The sequence below is a fragment of the Aythya fuligula genome, chromosome 7 (genome assembly GCF_009819795.1).
Source record: "Aythya fuligula isolate bAytFul2 chromosome 7, bAytFul2.pri, whole genome shotgun sequence".
Lineage (NCBI taxonomy): Eukaryota > Metazoa > Chordata > Aves > Anseriformes > Anatidae > Aythya > Aythya fuligula.
In genome coordinates, this window is record NC_045565.1 from 2,772,103 (window position 1) to 2,788,482 (window position 16,380).

The following is a 16,380-nucleotide window of genomic DNA, read 5'->3' on the forward strand; positions in this document are numbered from 1 at the left end:
CTGCTCTACCTCAATTGCACATGGGCAGAGGGGATGTCTTAAAGATGATTATAAGGCAGGTCAGAGGCAGCTGAAGCACAGTTACACTGCAGTTTGCAGGGACCTCCACAGACACCCAAAGAAGCAGCCACATGCCGCGTCCTGCTGCAGCACTTTGACCCCACGGCAGCCCTTTGGGGGAGACCAAGTGGTAGCCAGGGCTTTCTGAAAAGGAAGATGTCACCTTCAGAAAACCCCTCGCGAAAGCAGCCTACAGAATCAATGGAGAACTTTACGGGGACAACGTACTTCTTTGAGCTGGCGTTCCTGGAAACCTTTGCACCCCAAATTCCTGGAAATCCTTGCACCCTAAATCAAACACCCTTTTAAACTGGTCCTTGCTGTACAACCTTACAAAGCCCACATGATACTGCTGCCCACTTTCTTCAGTTTGGAGGTTAGGTGGCATCCAAAGTGATACCATGGAAAAGATTTTATCTGAATTCATTTTCCACTGACTTCTGTGACACAAGAGCACAGGTGGCCTTGCAGAAGAAGACGAGGCCACAGTAATGTAGAGGCTGGGTGCAGGTTGCCACAGCCATAAAGTGGAGATGAAGGCTGAAGACAGAGAAAATAACATTGTGCTGATGTGTTTTATTTCAATTACTTCCTCCCAATGTGCCTGCTGGCCCCAAGCAAGTACCGTGAACCTCCAAGCACCTGTGCAAAGCCAAACACCCTCCCAGCCTCAAGGCTGGCGGCTTACTTGCCCCAGCCCCAGAGCCGTCGCCTGAACCCTTGGGTGTTACAGCCCTCCAGGACTGAAGAGGGGAGATTTATACTGCTCTATATTCATTTTGCATGGAAGCAGCCCACACACCCTTTGTTCCTTATGGATTTGAAAGATCCAGCGAACCAGGGACAGACTTGACCTCGCCTAGGTCATACGCACCTTAAGATGTATTCAAATGGGAAGACCCCCAAAAGAAGAAGAAATGGATCCCTCCGGTAATTAAGAGATGCCTTTTTAATGGGGCAAGATCCCAGATTACCATTTTGTACAGTTGCCTGTTGTTCTACTCCCCTTTTTTATGTTTTTGACAAATGAAAACACACCAGAAGAGTTCAGCATCTTCTTTCAAAACTTCTCTATTTCACTAACTTGTTCCAACCTCCATCACAGCTCTTCCCTTGTCAGCAACTGCACCACCACGATATACCTCTGCCCACGCACAAATGCACTGGTTGAAGGTATGAACTGGAATCTCTCCGTTAAAGGAACAAGCAGGCATCCCAGAGACTGACACAGCTGCTATTTGCATGTAAAAGAGCAAAAAAAGGTGCATGACTGAGCTCAAATTAGCATGAGCAAAGCCTCCCACCACATTTGCAAACTACAGCTTGCACAGTGGTGCTAATAGAGGTGCACGTTTTCCTCACAAAGAAAAATTTCTACCTCAGTGATAAGGAAACTTGGCTAACAGTGGTTCACAGAATTTAACATCTCATGAACTTTCGAATCCCCTTTTTTCATATAATTTACAGAGTGCTTGGAAAAGCGAAACACAGTGGATGCAGAAGGAGCTGGATACGCCCAGGTTCAGTTTGCTCTTCACTTCCAGCTAAATTCCTGAAGCCAGCTACATCAATGAGCCACATTTGCTAAGGCCTCCATTGCTTTTGTGCCGTGGGAGATCATTTATGCCCGCAAAACCTTGCTGAAGGCGCGCCACTTCATAAACTATAAGATCTCTGGATTTTATCACAGCCTTTGTCCCTCTGAGGCCATGAACACACATACATGATGTGCACACACCTACTGAGGCATAGAAGGATCAGTTGCTTCAGCAGGCTGTTTAAACAACGTACCTGTATTAACTGTCCCCCAAACCAAACTGCAAATCGAGCCCTTGTTGCGGAGAAGTTGCGGACTTACTACTTTATTGTCATACTTCTACAGAAGCTGTTGGAACAATTCAGTGCCTCCACTCTTGACACAGTAGCTTTGGCTCATCTGAGAGACTAGAAGGAACAGTAAATGCAGGCATTAATGGTAATAAAAATCAAAGCTAAGCTCTACATGAAGAGAAACAAATTCCAAAATGAAAAATGCGATTACACAGTACCTGTCTCCTGTCTTGCCTTCCTCATTAAACGTAGAAATTAACCCTGCCATTAAGTACTTTGATCAGGCTGTAAATAAACAGCTTATAATGGCATGAAATCCTCCACAGCAAGCAGGCAAATGAACAAGGGGAGAAATACTGACATTTGGGGCTGCTGTCACACATCAAGTGCTCCTACTCCCTCGGGGCCAAACTGCTAGAGTAAATGGGGTTACGCCAAGGATGAATTGCTCCCTCCTCGTTTGTGCTACTTCTAGAAAGTTTGGGTAACAATATCTAGGAGGCTATCATCTGGAGATCAGTACCATCGGTTCGAGGTCTTTGAGAGATGTTTAAATTGGGTTGTTCTAACTGCTCCTAGGTTAAAACTCAGCATGGAAATTGCCAGCCCAGGATGGAGCTGAAGCAGTTACGTGGTCAAATTGGTCCAGGTTTCCATTGCTCAGAAAAGAAGCATGGCACCCTTTCATGTACTCCAGCTCCAAACATTTGTCAATTGAATTTGGACTGCTTGCAGACCCTAATACATATCATAAGCAAGATTTCTGGGCAATTGAGTGTTGTTCTTTGTGTTTCTTTTTTTCATTTGTTTGTTTGTTTGTCAGGATTTTGGAGTAGAATTTGCTTTCTTCCAGGATGCATTTAACTCTGTGTAACTCTACTTACTTGCCATGCTATCTAAATCCCCTGCACAACTGGATTGCTGCACAACCAGAGGTGGCCAGGCCAACAGCTCTGCCCCTGGCCTGCCACGAGTCCCTTACCATTCCCGAGCCCTGGTTTCAAGCAGCCGTGTTTCCCCGTTGGCTTTTCGCACCTCTTTGCTCAGGAGACCCTCAGTGTCCTCAGATGGACTGAGGTTGGCCAGGTGCAACCTCTGCCCCCGAGCACCACCTGGGGGCACTCCGTTTTGTTTAGAAAATACAGCTTAGATGCTCGCTCCTCTTTCTCCTAACTGAGCTGCAATGGGATTTCTGGTGATTTGCCAAGCACAACAGACACAGATGTACGGGAGAAATACTGACCCAAGCCAGGCAAAGGCAATTTCCCGCTGTCTTCAAGGTAGCCAAGATTCTACCTTCAACATCCTAATAAAAGCTTGGAAAAACACTAAGCAACCCCACAGATTATTTTTTTCTTTATGCATCGCTAAAAATACTGCAGAACAGACATTTTATTATTCCTAAAAGCACTAAAGACCAGCATCTCCCCTCCTTCTCACAATTCATTCCTTTATCCCATTGCTACAATCAGTTCCAGTACATTAGAGCAAGACATTGTTCAAAATTGCTATCACCACAAGTTAGAAAACACTCAGTCCTAGATCAAGACAGCTCAGACAAAACATCTCAGGTGCTGTGTAGCTTCCAAGCATACTGTTCTCACTCTATAAAACTGCATCTCTGCTCTTACTTAGACTCCATACACCAGCCGTGTGTACAAAAACTGTCCTTTCCCGACCCACAAATACTCACATGCTCTTTTCTGTACAAAGTCATACAAAAAATACAACACAACCCCAGGATTGGCACACACAAGGCAAATAATCCTATGGTTTTGGATACACACAGAGGTGTTGACCCCAGCTGCAGTGGGGGTGGGCACTTTGAAGTAAAGGTCTGTAAAGGTGAGAGGATGAGCAGTCACCCACTGCCTGGGCAAAGGTGGGGGAGCTCGTAGGAGGTGGGGCAGCAGGGAGGAAAGGCACTCCCAGCAGGCAGCTGGCAGGGGATGGAGCTAGCTGGAGGCAGCATTTCTACATCTGGCTCTAATGAACTTGACCAAACTCTTTCAGTGCATATGTAGTCCCCAATAATAAATCAGGTAAAATGTTTTTTTTTGAATTTGCAGTTCCTGTTCAAATGCAGTAATTTAAGTACTGGCAGGTATTTTGCCTGCACTGAAAGTTGCAAGAAGGGTGTTCCAGAAATTTCTGGCAAACCTATAAGAGCCTAACAATCTAGGCTGCAAACGCACATTACATATACTAACTACCATATCATTATTATTTGACACTTTTACAATATGTCAGCTTCCCTTCTAAAAATAATTCACTATTAATAGCAATTTTATGTAACTAGCAGCATGCCAGGGATCTCTCACGGATCCCATCCCTGAACAGAGCATTCCCACATCCCCAGATTCAGCAAAGCAATCAAATCTCAGCTGCAGTGATTACATCTTCCAGTGATTACTCTTCCATTCACTTACTCACTAGCCTGAGGTTTGATCATGCTCCTGCTGAACCCCGTAACCAATCCAGCCTTCACTGGAAAACTACAACATGCAGAACAAATTAAGGACTCTATTCCTGATCAAGCAAGACATTTTCAAAGTGTGACTCACCTGTAAGCATATGCACTGCTTTAGCAATCGATGGCATCACCTAAGTGCAGAGTTAAGCACACGCTGCAGACACCCCCCTGACAGCTGGTTCCATACCTGGGAAAACTCCCTGGTGCAGCTCTGGAGCTCTAGGGTAAGCCACGAGTACCGTGCACTGAAACGTATCAGTCTGGAAACGTGTGAACAAGAAGGGCAGAAGCAGGTAGAGTGGAACTGCTTTTCAAAACACACCTAATGGCTGTCGGGAGGCAAGGCTGGAACCTTGTTTCAGGCTCAGAAGTGAACTTGGGAAGGAAGGCAGCTGCTCAGGGACCCAGGATGTGTCACAGGAGCTCACTAAGGGCATGAGAAGAAGCTGGCCTACCTGAAAGGCTCTCAGGGAATGGTAAGAATTGTAGGTAAGATACATGAAGTTTTATGAATTCATGATTTCTTGATCGTGAGCTCATTGATTACATGATCAGGAGCTGCACCGGAGGCACACCCTTGCAAGGAACTTGTTTGCAGTCCTCCCACTTGGAGCAGGGGCACAAGTATGGGCTTCCCTGTATGAGATGAAGTACGAACCCCAGGCACCCATCTGAGAAGCTGGTATCTCAGTACACCCTCCGCGTTCCCTTCAGGGAAAACTCCTCCAGACATCTGCGTATTTAACACGGGTCGCACATCCAGAAAACACTGCTTTCATAGGTCCTAGCTTTCCTGACAGCAAGCTAGGGCTTGTGGCTAGGGGAACACAGGCCTACAGAAAAGCATGCTAAAGGCAGTTGCCTTCAGGAGGCAATAAATGTCAAGAGAGCAGTACATGAAGCATTTCCATACCTGAGTCAGAGGACAAAAGTGGAACAAGGTCTAACCCTCTTTCATATCTGCAGACCTCAAAGATGCTGTCAGGTAAAGAGCATGAGTCATGGGTACCTACAACATCCCTTCCCAGTAGCCTTTCTCCTGTCACTCAGCCACTGCTCCTCTGCTAAATAACCAGAAATTCGTGGAGAAATATTTTCTCCCTGTCCTATCTGCACATGCTCTCCAAAGACTGAAGAGTAAAAAAAAGCAGAAAGAAAAATATTACCACTTTCAGAGGTGTCCCCCCTTACAGAAGTCCTCACTTCATGAAAAGCATCGTGGTGTAGCTGCTGCAACCACTTCCATGCAGAGCCATCCCTGCTGAGGTGCCTACTCAAAGACGCAGGAATCCTTTGGAAACAGGGTCTGGCTGCCCTCTCATTTTCCCTGCAGTCTGTATTTGCATTTAGATCTTGTGTCTGCTGGTTGCTGGCTAGGAAGAGTTGACAATGACATGACACAGGCTTCTATCAAAATAAGACAATTTTGCCTTTTGCAAGTATCTCCCTGTTCTCTTCTGCACCAAAGAGACTTCACTGCTGGTAACATGGGGCAGGTATCATGACTTCGAGAACAGAGTCACTGGGAATCAAGATGGTATTAAACCAGGCATGTTTGCTTCCAAGGTGTGAAAATGATTCCTTGCTTGGGCACTTGGTTTTCAAGTAAACAGCCTCGGGAGGCCAAGAACAAAGCAGAAACTGGTAATTCCTTTCTGCAGAATGGGATAAGAAAAAGCTGTGCCTCTAGAAAGGGATCACTTGATAACACTCTGCCTTCATTTCCAGCTGCTTAATAAGTTGAACATTTCAAAATCAAACAGGAAAAAAAAAAAAAAAAAGAAAAACTGTTGCAAAGGAACAGTTCTCAAAATCTTCCTGGATTACTTGAGAAGCACATATTAGTAAGTTGTATCAAATGACTATGATTGTGGTCTTTTCTTATGAACTGCTTCTGTTTCCCAAAATCACAACCACAAATGAGTGGAATAGTGGGAGTAACACACTGAAGTACTGAAGATAACACCGGAACAATTACTGTCGGCTGCTAACAGCCTCAATCAAAAAAGTAAGCCTATGGCATGAGCCTTTCCTGTCCAGCCACTGCTACTGTCAGCATCATCTCCTACAGAGCATCACATTACTATAGGAGATAGACAACTCTTCCCTCATCTGCCATTTAAATCCAGCTACAGACACAGGAACCAAAGTGAATCATTAAGAAAGTGTCGCTGCATGTGCCATGACCACTAGTGGTCACTTTGATGAGGTTTTTTGTTTATAAGATTTCCTCTGTATCAGGAGTCTGAACATCCCATCACTACATCTGCAGAGTCTGTTTCCCAGCAGAGAGGAAGCTTGTCTCTGCTCCCCAGAAACAGTTATAAGGCTGGTGGTATAAATAGAACAAACTGGTAATTAATGCATAGGAGAGTAAGTCTTGAAACAACTCCACCCTTCCCTGCTTTATCGTCATCACTAAAAACACATTCAGGTAATTTTTGTCATTGATTCCAAGTTAAAAGAGAAATTAAAATATTTGCTGACCTGAAATTGCTGACACTTGGCTTTTAAAAAGTTCTCTGGAAGGCACGGGACATGCAAACTTGAAGAAAATTTCTTGTTGGGAAATCAGAGGAATGTTTTTCAAATATCTGGTGGTACAGAGGTGCACATGATTCTCCTGGGAAGGAGGTGAAAATGAATCAAACAGTTCCAGGAGCGGCAGACCATTGCATCCAGGACCCTTATTCATCTGTGTCCAAAGGTTGGATTCCTTGGTACAAAGGAGGCGCAAGCTGTGGCTGACATTTCCCTTTATTTGAGACTGTCGTGACATCTCCCTTTCAAGTGCCTCTCCTCTCCTGGGCCTCCTCTGCATTTCTTTCCTACCTCCACGCACCTATTGCATTAATTTTGGTTAAAAAGGTGTTCCCAGCCCTCTGCCAAATGTTGATGAAACTAGTTGGGATAACCAAAGTTACACAGGAGGAAGGGCACACTTGCTCAACTGGCCAGATTTCAGCTGTACAATTAGAAGTCCCCCAAACTGTTCAGCACCTGCTTTCTCTGTAAACACTCCAGAGGCAGCTCCTTCAAGCCGTCATGCAGAAACCACCACCCCTGCTAACTGAGGTTCATCGCAATGCAGCAACAGCTCAAAAGTAAAGCACAGACACTTGCCTTAGTGGGAAAGGCAAGGATGGCATTCCCATCCATCCTCCTTATGCAATATGCAAAACCCAACGAGCTGAGCTTCCCTAGTATGGCCAGCACATCAAATGAGATTTCAGTGTGGGCAAGCAGGAGGCCAGACACAAGTCTAGAAGTAAAGGGGTTTATTTCTTACTGACCAGCTTGATAGCAGAAGTGCCACGGTCATTCTTTCTAATTTCAGGGGCCTTTTAAATAAAGTTCCACTCCAGAAGCCAAGCATGAAAGGAGAGGAATGAAAACTCTGTGATAGATAAGATATTACAAGACACTGTCAGAATCTTGGTAGGAGAATGAAATAACACTCTGGATACTGTCATTGAAAACAATAATGAAAGAGTACACCATTTTCTTAACTGAAGTACTATCAAATCTATGTTACTGCCACACAACATATTTTTCCTCCAAAGGTGCCAATTTCAAGCTATGACTATTGATCTCTATCTAACACTCAAAATTAACTGCACTAGAAAGGGAAAGTGGCACCAAATCGTTTGAGAACATCAAACAGTAAAAAGCCAATGGGGTCAAATCAAGGTCAGAATTTGATGAGTAGGGTGTCAGAAATTTAATCCATTTTGTCTAAGATAATGTATAGAGCCAGTATTGTTTTTTTCCCCCTTTCTTTTCTGTAATATTTTAAGCCAGCTTCTCTGAAAAATATCACAAAACCAGACCTCAACTTTTTCATGAACTTTTTTCCATGACTGGAGAGAGAGAAGATTAAACGGACTGAAACACAGATGGCAATTATGCCTCTGTTTATTTCCTAATGAGTCACACGATTATTTTTTGCCTTCTGCCACATCATTTCAGAATACAAGAAAACCTTATCTTGAAGGAGACATGCAGAGACAGAATAACACTGTTAAAAGTCCCAGTCCAACATTAAAAAAAATGTGCATTAAAAAAAAAAAAAAAAACTTTTAACCATGAGTGAAGTTCCATTCACTTAAACTCACATCAGCAGCAGCAGGTAAATCTGTACCATCAGCTGGTGAACGTGGAGTCTGTCAGATTCAGCAGTGGTCTCATACTCAGAAGCTCTTATAGTGATGTTGCATTTACATTTCAGCATTTGGAGAAAATCAAGATCAGAACTATGGTCAGAAATGGCTTCCCCTTTGCCTCCCACCACAGGCTGCAATGCCCATCCCCTCTAGCCACCCCCATTTTGGTTCATATCACCTCCTGCATGCCCAGGATATTCCCCAGCCTCGGAAACTTGACCAAACTCAGTCCCAGACTGAAATCTGGATCCATAAAGCCTGGCTACCTCCCACTATAGAGGCAACATAGCTACAAGCACACTGACCCACTGTTTGGGCTTTCAAACTTGGCTGTGGCCACTTTCTTTTAAAACCCAGGCTGAGTAACTGCTTTGACAGTGGTAACACCTTCTGCTTCTTGTATCACAGTCTAGTAATTAGTATGCTTGTGAAAGGAATCAGAGGATATGTATTCATCAGCTCAAATTCATGTCTCTCACCTCCCAAGGAGGTACCTTAACCACAGGGCTTTGGATAGGGGATTCCCCTCTTATCCTACTGAAATCAGGCAAGAAATATTCAGGCTTTGATCCTAAAAGGGCTGAATCTTCAGCCCAGTGAATCGGACACGTGACTGGAAGAGGACTCTTTGTATGTTTTAGCCAGTAACTGGGTGTGAATAACAAGGAACTGGATTTTGTCAGGAAGAGTCTGAGTGTGACCTCCCACTTCCTAGCAGAACACACAATATGCAAAACATTTTAAAGGGAGAGCAAGACACATACTCCTCTCTGAAACCAGCACAACCTCCGGGCTGGAACACACTGGCTTTCTGCAGTGGTACTCATCTCTCCTCAGGACATGGGTGGTGCTTCAGAAACACCCTTGCCTTCAGTTTATTTCTGTTTCCTGGCTCTAAAGGGTTCCCTGTTCAGCATCTGGGGATTCCTGCAAGCACTGGAGAGGCTTATCTATCCCAAGGAACTTCAAAGATACACACAACTGGCACAGCCAACATAGGGCACAGATAGGGTGAATAATTCGTTATAGGCTGAATTATTTGTTACCTCAGAAGGCTTCTGACAAACGGCAAAGCTGTTTTGGAACCCTGTGAATGGAACAGATTTTGGGATGGGGTGCTGAAGAGAACTGGTTTTAGTGAAACATTGGATTTTTACCAAAATGACCATTTTCATTCCAACCACCTGCTTCGCGTAGAAAATTGCACAGAAATTTCCAAAATTTGAAAAGAAATCCAACATCCCAGTGACTTATTGGAGTTATGGTCTGGATGTTATTTTCTTTTGTGGACCATTTCCTGCAACCGGACTTAATTTCCAACATGCATCATTGCCAGATGTTCCCGTGATGTATTGCAACAGCACAAGAAGATAGAAAACCATCATTCACATTAAAAAAGATCTGAGTTTAAGGAAGAATTAGAAAGTACCCAGCAGACAGGGAAGGGGAAGGATCTGTGGGTGCTGGGTGGGAAGAGTAAATATAAAAATTCTTAGTTCTGTTTTGATACTTTGCAACCATGGTACAGATCTACATGGCAGATCAGCAAGTCTCCAAGGTCTGAGAGAAAACTCTGCCAAGAGATGGTGTTTCTTTTCCTTTAATAAATAAATAAATAAATAAATAAATAAATAAATCTTGAAACAGCTTATTACTCGCTGTTGTACTGCATCTGAAACTTTCAGTTTCGTAACTTACTTATGTGACGTATATACCAAGTGGAGTGGGATCTTACTAAAATCTTCCAGGATGAAAACTGTCATGCTAGCCTGTCTGGACATTTTTTAGCAACCACAAAAATGGAATTAGATGTTGCTGCTATTCTGACACAAATAAATAGAAACAAATTAATTAAAACAACTACTTAAAAACCAAAACCAAAAAAAAAAAAAAAAAACACCACCACAAAACAGGTGAACGTTAGATAAAAACAAAGTTATTTTGAGATGGTGAAATGCTACAATATAGCTTATTGAGGTAAATCCATTAAAATTCCAAGCACTTTTAAACACATATTTAAAGCATGTATTGAAGTATATATTTGTTTGTCAAAGGATTATGTAGAAACTTCTTTGTAAGTAAGAACCTAAGTTAGCTTTCTAACTTAGAATGGAAACTAGTCTCATAGACATAGTACAACAGTCATAGTACTGAGTTTTCTGCATATTAAGTTAAGACTTACTGAATTTTTGGTGTCTATTTAGTTACTTAGCTTACCTTAGACTTCTTTTTTAAACAGTTTCACTCAAGTGAATTCAAAATCACTGATTTCTGACACTTTATTGCATAGCTAGGAGAAAGGACCATAGGGCTTGTGGAACAGCCTTAGAAAGAGATATTTGAGTTATTTTATACACATCTGTCTGCCCAAGAAAAGATTTTCTATTTGTTTTGGCATGGGCTTTTACACAGATACAGATATAGATATAGATATGGGTATATAGAGTCCTTTTTCCTGATTCCTAGTAGTTCTCCTACCTTAGTTTCAACAGACATATTCCACAGAAAAAGTAAAGGTTACCAGTGTATTAATATTACTTCTGTACACTGCTGTATGTTTTCAATTAGGCTCACTCCCACAACGATTTCCATATCTAGCAACTTGTTCTTCTTATTTCTTGATAAGTGATGGCCCCTATCAGGAAGTCGGGGGCGAGTCTGCTACTGCTTTGAGTAAACAGCCTAAAGGTCATTTTAGATGTTGGCTTTTGACACTCTTGGTTCAATAGCCACCCACCACAGTTGTCACCAGTAAGCTTAAGTTAACCTCATGGAAAAATAGCCCTTCAGTGGGTCCTGTTGTCTCTTCAACAGAACAACTCACCGGTGGTCACTTAATAGTGGAACGAAGAAAATCCTATTAAGTTCCCCTCACAGAATTTGACAGAGGCATTTGGGCTGGGGTCATGATCCAAGTGCTCTAGGCTTTCCCTGAGGTCTGATAAGGTTATGGGAAAGTCTTTGAGTTAATAGGGTCTTTGAGTGGCAGTGTGTCCACACGGGTGCCACACTTCTCCTAGCAAGTGCCCAAGGACCTCTTTAATGAGATTTCTCCTAGCAGAAAGAAAATGTGCAGAACGGATTCCGGCTACACACACACACAACTGATTTCTGCAGGCATGGCTATGGACACCAGAATGTGAAGGCGTAAAACCCACAGCTAACACTGCACCCCCACACTGAATGCCCACCAGCACAGCTACCACACGTACAATATTGCTCCCCCAACCAAACCCAGGCTCCTGCAGCTCTTGTTTCTTTCCTATTGCTCCTGCAAGATTAATCAGGAGCAGGCACAACTTTGTAGAAATAAATGCAACTGCTGGAGTGTGTTGCCAGTTCACACCACCAGCAAGCCTCCATCAGGAAAAGGTCATTACACCACTGACACAACCAGCCACCTCTTCCCACACACCTCTTCAGCATGAAAGCAGGAAGAACCCAGCAGCCAGACCTAAAGATATTATCATCCTGCAAAAGGAGAAGTGTTGCATGACTACATCTAAGATCCAGAGCAAAGGCCAAAGTACCCACAGGGCTGATACAGCAAATATGCTTTATACTGACACCCCCCCCCCAGCATATTGAACAAGGTACACTGCTGTCAAAGATAAAATCCAAATTTCATTCCAAAATAATACCTAAGACACTTCCAAGAAATTTCCCACAAAGAAAGACTAATGTAGTCTCAAAATCAGGTAGCTCAGGCTTTTAGGCTCTCATTTTAGGCACCTGAAAATAAATATTTCAAAATTGGTGAAGCAGAACTCAGTGGCAAGGCATCTCAGATACACTTCATATTGTCCGGCTTGAAAACAGTAACTCCGGTAACTGAGGCACTGGTGGGTCTTGCAGTGTCAAACTGTACACCCTGCTGGAAGACCTGCTCTGTGTACACTTTACAAAAGTGGGGAAAAAACCAGCATAGCCCAAAACTTGTCCAGTTAGAGATTGGTCCGAGACTCTCCATACACCATGTTGACTGTCAGTACAAAAGGGATTCCCACAAGTAAGGGGCCAGGTTGTGCTGATAAACCATTGTCACTTTTCTATTAAGAGAGGTACAGGTTAGTACACATGTTCCTAAATTTCTACATGAAGTGCATCTTGTACAATCTTTGTTTCACATCTGTGTAGCTCAAAAAAAAACCAACAAAACACTCCAGAGCCATGAAGAACAGATGAGGGAAGAGAACAAAACTAAGAATATTCTTCAAAGATGCTGCTCTCTTTTCAGAGCCAAACACCCAGCCTACTGCACCCACCAGCCCCAGTGCTTCACGACGCACACAAAATAGTAGCTACCAGAACATCCTGTTCATTTCATTTCCATCGTGCTTTGTGGGACTCAGCTGTAGTCACCGTGACCTCCAGCGCCTCCTGCACATCCAGCATGGGATGTTCTGCTGCCCCTAGAGAGGAAATTTCTGTTTTTCACAAGTCATTCCTAGCACAACAATTCACTCAGGGTGGCATTACCACGTAGGTGCTAAGAGACAATAAACACTGAGGACACATCCCATTGATACTGTTCTCTTTCCCTCCCTCCACTCCATGGCAAACAGAGCTCAAGGCTTCAGAGGCCTCCACAAACCCAATTTCCACAGACTCCTACATGATATTGTATAGCCAGTCATAGCTCTTTTCTCCAGACACAAGGCTCCATTTCCCAGCACATAGTTTTCACTGTGCACAAAACAGACAACAGGGTGCATAAACTCCCTTTTTTGTGTTTGACATTATCATGCATATAAGAAAACCATCTGCAGTTTTCAGCTTCAGCTTTTGCTCCAAGTTGCAATCTTTCAGTTACTTTCCCAATATGCTTTCCAGCCCAGACTCTAGTTCAGTCTGCTCCCTACTCCAGTCACTCTCCTGCCCCAGTGAGCAACATTTTCTTTCTAGCAGAAAAATGTTAGTGTTTAACATCCCAGGATGCCGTACCACAAAGCAGGCTCCTTGAGTCCAATATTTACCCCAAAACGGTAGGTTTTTGGGTAAATACTGGACCATGATGGCTGCAGATCCACAGCACTGCTTGCTCACGAAGGGTAGAACGGTACAGCTGGGACTTCACTGCAGTCCAATACCACAACCTGTCATGTCTTCCTAGCTAAAGGAGTCTGGGTAGAGAAAACACAGGATGTATTTAAGCAATAATACCTTATGGGAACGTCTAGCAATGGCAAGTGTTCTGAGGAAGGCGTTGTGCCTCTGGCCCTTACCCTCACAAGTCAACAACTCCCAAGCTCACTGGAGTTAAAATAGCTGACTTAAAAGTCATAATTGCTATTCTAAGCAGTAAAACACAAAAATGTTTTTTTTTTTAATGTACCTTTTAACATGCTGCAAAGTTAAACATGGCTTGCATGTTACCATGGATATAATTTCATGTTTATAAGACTGGTCTTTCCTGGCAGCTAAATGCCTGTACAGGAACAAATAGCAGAGCAGAATTTTGTTTGGCATTTTGCTCAGTTTATGATAACAGCTAACTACTCTTTTTCTATTAACAAGCTTTTGATTTTACTGGAGTTTCTGTAGGAACAGAGTTCTTGTTGTTGGCACTAAACATGCTGTGACTGATCCTCCAGCTAGGGTGAGCAGAGCCCTGAACTCAGTGGCAGTGTTCATGAGAATCAGGGCCATAGGTTCAAGTCCCAGCATGTGTACGTACTTGCCATGGCTGCCATCAGACAGTACGCAGTCTGTGCTTCATCTCTGCCTGATGAAGGGTCTGCTCCAAAACAGAGTGCAGAGGCTGAGCTAGAACTTTTACCAAAACCATAAGAAATTCTTACTAAACTCAGGCACAGTCAAGCTAGCTTTTCACCTGAGGAGAGGGATAATTTTATTCACCTAGGTCCCAGAAAAAATTACCCAAGGAAAATCTCCAAAATGGAATCGCTGCTTTCATATTAACTTGAAATCAGCTGCATTCAAGAAGAAAGGCTAATTGAGTAAGAACAAAATACATATTGATATAAAAGTAAATGTGGCCAGTTCAGAACGAGTCTAAATGCCCCTCTCACTTCCAAGCTGAATTGTTTGTGCCCATATCTATTTCAAAAAGTCTGCGTGTATTCCTAGCCCTACCAAACAATTTCTGTGGCAAAAGTTGCCTTGTCTTCAGTAGGACAAAATTTCACCCTTCAGTGAATAAACCCAGGAATAGCTTTTGGCTGCTGGTTGGCAATGTGTAGGATTGTCACAACTCAGCTGCTATTGCTAGGTTTGAAGAGAAGATGGAATTGCACAGACCAGTCTGGGGATTACACCACGTTATGTCCCTCCAAATCACGCAGCCAGAGTGTTTACCTGGGTCTGTGTGTTGCTGTCATGAAAAGTTCAGTACCTATTTCAGTATCAGATACGGATCAGTTAAACTTGGCTTCAGCTTTTGAAGTGGGCGGAGAGCATCACCACCCCTTTCCTGTACTGCAGTCTGCAACAAAATTGCATTTTACTCACAAACATATCTGTAGTTCTGTTGTGTTGACTTTTTTAACAAATAATCTCATTGGACAGACAGCACCAGCAAGTTTCTCCACTCGGTGGAGTGTCTTCACAGCCCTCCCACACAGTGAAAATGACTCAGACAAAACTACTAAATTTAGGGCATTGGTATTCTATGTGTTACGCTGGTGTTCATACAAGTAATGCCTTAAACAGTAAATTTCTGAATTAAGCATTCAAGCAATCTTTTCTGTGCTGCATCTGCCACTGAAACAGAACGGCGATGAAGGTGGGCTGAGGAGGAGGTTATTTGGATCGTGATTTGAGTTGTGTTTTGGCTAGAGCTAAATGTGAATTTGAGTGAGGGCTGCATGCACTTTTAGAATTATCTATTGACCTGACACTGTGATGTTTGATCTCAATTGATAAGATCGTGCAAGATTAGCTGCCCTTGGGAGATTCCCTTCATCTTGGGCAAGAGACTGCAGGTTTGACTCACACACGGGGATGATTTCTCTTAGGATGACTAGACCGATTCCCACTTCTCAACATTCACCTCACCCATCTGCCTGAGGCTCCCCTACTGCAAGTGTGGCTCATGAAGCAGCTGCTGAAATGCTGATTGCAACTGCATGCATTCAATTCAACTGGCACTTCTATAATTCAATATTAAATTACATAGAACCATCACAATTTTATAATTTGCAAATCACCCCCTGCTTCACAAGTAAATGAGCCATCCCTGTAGCAAGGGCAAGATCCTCTGGAAGAAAGCAGAGGTAGACAATTAAAGGTGAGAGGTTATGTGGCTATCACTCAGTCCGTGGCTCTGCAGTGAGACTGGCCACGCGGTCACCACCCAGGAAAAGGGACAGCAAGTCCCTGGCCACAAGGGCAGTAGGAGAAGCAAGGAGAGGGAAGGGAGGAGAAGAGAGAAAGAGGAGGAGGGCTAAAGCACCTACTCAGTTAAGGCAGTCTTTACTTGCCTAAAATTGCCAGTGAATTCAGGAGATCAAAGTCAGGCCTGAGCAGGACCAAGAGACAACACTATCTTCAGGCTGACCACAAAACCTGCTGAAGCCAGCAACAAATGTCCACGGGTATCTCTGGGAAGGACATAGAAGCACTGACTCGTATTGATGAACTTTGGCTCTTTTTCTGTTTGTCAGCTGTCACCAGAAGGGCATGGTTTTCTTATATATTTTGGGGTTTGAAACTGCTGAATAGTCTTTACAAATATAGTTCATGGCCTGTTACCCAATTAAAACCATGCAATTCCTAGGAGCAACCTGAACTGTTTACATTGCACACTTCCATCACATGCCCTTACTTCATTCCTCACCATTGGAACATAACTCTTAAAGAAAATCAGTTTGTATAAAAACACTTGCAGATCAT

At 43.4% G+C, this 16,380-nt stretch overlaps 1 long non-coding RNA gene across 2 annotated transcripts in view; it reads right to left on the reverse strand.

The window, feature by feature from the left end:
• Nucleotides 1–16,380, reverse strand: part of LOC116491204 — a 58,623-nt gene that overhangs the window by 10,025 nt on the left and 32,218 nt on the right. For both annotated transcript variants that reach the window (XR_004253474.1, XR_004253473.1), the window contains exon 9: nucleotides 1,852–2,004. This is a non-coding gene — a long non-coding RNA (uncharacterized LOC116491204). The remainder of the gene's footprint in view (nucleotides 1–1,851; nucleotides 2,005–16,380) is intronic.